At 35.4% G+C, this 2,500-nt stretch overlaps 1 protein-coding gene across 6 annotated transcripts in view; it reads right to left on the bottom strand.

The window, feature by feature from the left end:
• The window catches only part of bbs9 (Bardet-Biedl syndrome 9), a 186,790-nt gene that overhangs the window by 55,330 nt on the left and 128,960 nt on the right, over positions 1 to 2,500 (bottom strand). For 2 of the 6 annotated variants that reach the window (XM_087286578.2, XM_087286580.2), the window contains one exon: positions 1 to 2,500. This exon is cut by the window's left edge and continues 497 nt beyond it; it is cut by the window's right edge and continues 952 nt beyond it. The exons of the other annotated variants lie outside the window; for them this stretch is intronic. The gene's annotated coding sequence lies outside the window, so the exon portion shown is untranslated. 6 annotated transcript variants of the gene reach the window in all.

Raw genomic sequence — 2,500 nt, 5'->3', positions numbered from 1 at the left:
CTGTCAATCAGCAATTCGTAACTTCTTCATTTAGTGGCTAAATGTTATGAATTCATATGATCTCATTCATACAATTTAGTTCGATTTGCTTATCCCCCAATGACGGTTGTGTTTAGGGGTCGGGTTTGGTGCCACGCCTCCTTTTTAAAATTGTACATTTTCATTCGACTGAACTCGAATTTGTACGAATAAGCCACTAAACTGGCAAAAAGTAAAATAGTTACGTTTCCTCATGAGATCAGGCTGGTATTTTTACTTGACACGTTAGTGATTTCTTCATAAATCAATGTATGTTTGAGCAAATGTCTTAAAAACAAATTTTTATGGCCATCACTTAAATGTTTATATTTAACCAACAAATTGCAGCAGCAACATCACTATATTTAAAAAGTAGATTAAAAAAATTTAATTTTAATGCGTAATGAAAATGTACATTTCAGTGCAATGCAGTACAAAGTTTGACTTTTTTTTATTACAGAAATGTAATCAATTTCTTTATTAATAAATAATCAAATTCAAATATTAAAATGTCCCACCCAGGCTGTGAATAGATATCAAGGTCTATATTTTAAGAGTCTGCAAAATACGTAACTGGAGGTATGTCTGCTCACAGTTTTTATTTTTTATTTTTTTTTGCAAATGTACCAGAGACCACTGTGTGCGCTTTTTGATGATCTCAAATTTCTCTCTCATACATCCACCAGAGGGCACAATATACACTTCAGTCGACCAGGCCAGCTTGCCGTCGACTGACTGACTGGCTGACGGACCCACATACCCATCAACCTAAAAACCCAACCAATTGCGTTTTCATAAACAATCTAGAAAAATAAAATCAGTTGCAGCCACGTGATTTTACCACGTTTTCAGTCTGCCAGTCAACTCAGCTCCATGTCCCAAGTCCATTGGTGTATGTGGCGAGCTACTTAGCAAACTGGTAACACCGGAAAAAGGTAAGTTGGGGCATCATACCACCCCATTGCATACAGTTGAATTCAGAATTATTAGCCCCCCAGAATTATTAGCGCCCCTGCTTATTTTTTTCCCCAATTTCTGTTTAATGGAGGAAGACTGTTTTAACACATTTCTAGACATAAAAGTTTTAAAAACTTATTTCTAATAACTGATTTATTTTTATTGCCATGATGACAGTAAATAATATTTTACTTTATATTTTTCAAGACACTTCTATACAGCTTAAAGTGACATTTAAAGGCTTAACTAGGTTAATTAGGTTAACTAGACTGTTTAGGGTAATTAGGTAAGTTATTCTATAATGGTGGTTTGTTTTGTAGACTATCGAAAAAGGAATTAGCTTAAAGGGGCTAATAATTTTGTCCCAAAAAAGTTAAAAAAAAAAATAAAAACTGCTTTTATTCTAGCCGAAAACAAAACAAATAAGACTTTCTCCAGAATAAAAAATATTATCAGACATACTGTGAAAATGTCCTTGCTCTGTTAAACATCATTTGGGAAATATTTAAAAAAGAAAAAAATATATAAAGGGGGCTAATAATTTTGACTTTAACTGTATGCTTTAAAGATAAAATGCAGCACTACATACTGTACCTCTGGCTACACAATTCGCGATCTCCAGAAATGTAGACAGGGGTACATATCTATAATGAGTCTGTGTTGAAAATGTCTAATACTAATACAATTAAAATAAGTTAGCTATATAAAATTATATTTTTTGGCCTAATGCATTTCTCATTTTTAATTTCGATCCAGAAATTGAATTCCAAACCATCGGCAGAGCTTCTGGACCCTTTCACTTAAAGCTGCAAATAACACTTCTCTCCATTCACTTGACTTCAATAAATGTTTGCCTTGGTTCTGATTTGCAGACACTGTAGTCTTTAAATCCCAATATTCCGCAAATTAACTTTTCAACAACCACATAAAATCCCCAGATCACGTGAGCACATTTTATGATCTAAACGTTCTGTGAAGTTTGCCAAAGTTAACAACAGTAAGTGTCTGGAGCTGAGCAGACGTTCAATCCTGCCACTTTTCCTAATCAAACGTTTTATGGTGCTTCCATATTTATCAAGTGGGAAAAACCTTAATGTGGACAGTGCTGCGAGCGTCTAAAAACAGAAACAAAGGGCTCTCAGACATGCAGCGCGATAATGCGCGTGGAGTATATCCATATCCACGCTGAGTAAACAAACATTTTGCAATTGCATGAGATGAGTCAAATGTCATCATTAATCAGGTTTAGAGACGAGTGAAGCTCCTGCGGTGAGGGTGAACGGGGTTAATCGGATGTGCTGACTCACACACACAAACACACCAGTTCTGCAGCGGTCAGCAGGACGCAGCCCAGAGTGGATTTAACAGACAAAGAAGCCATAGATCCCAACAGAAGAGACTCACGGGTGAACATAGGCTTAATCCAGAGCTTCGTTTTTAATTTAAAGAGGTGTAATTGATTGGTCTTACTTTATTGTGGGTGACTACTTAAATCAAAATATAAATACAATGTACTTAATGTGTT

Source organism: Danio rerio, chromosome 16 (assembly GCF_052040795.2).
Source record: "Danio rerio strain M-AB ecotype USA chromosome 16, GRCz13ab, whole genome shotgun sequence".
NCBI lineage: Eukaryota > Metazoa > Chordata > Actinopteri > Cypriniformes > Danionidae > Danio > Danio rerio.
This window is presented reverse-complemented; position numbering and strand designations above follow the sequence as displayed.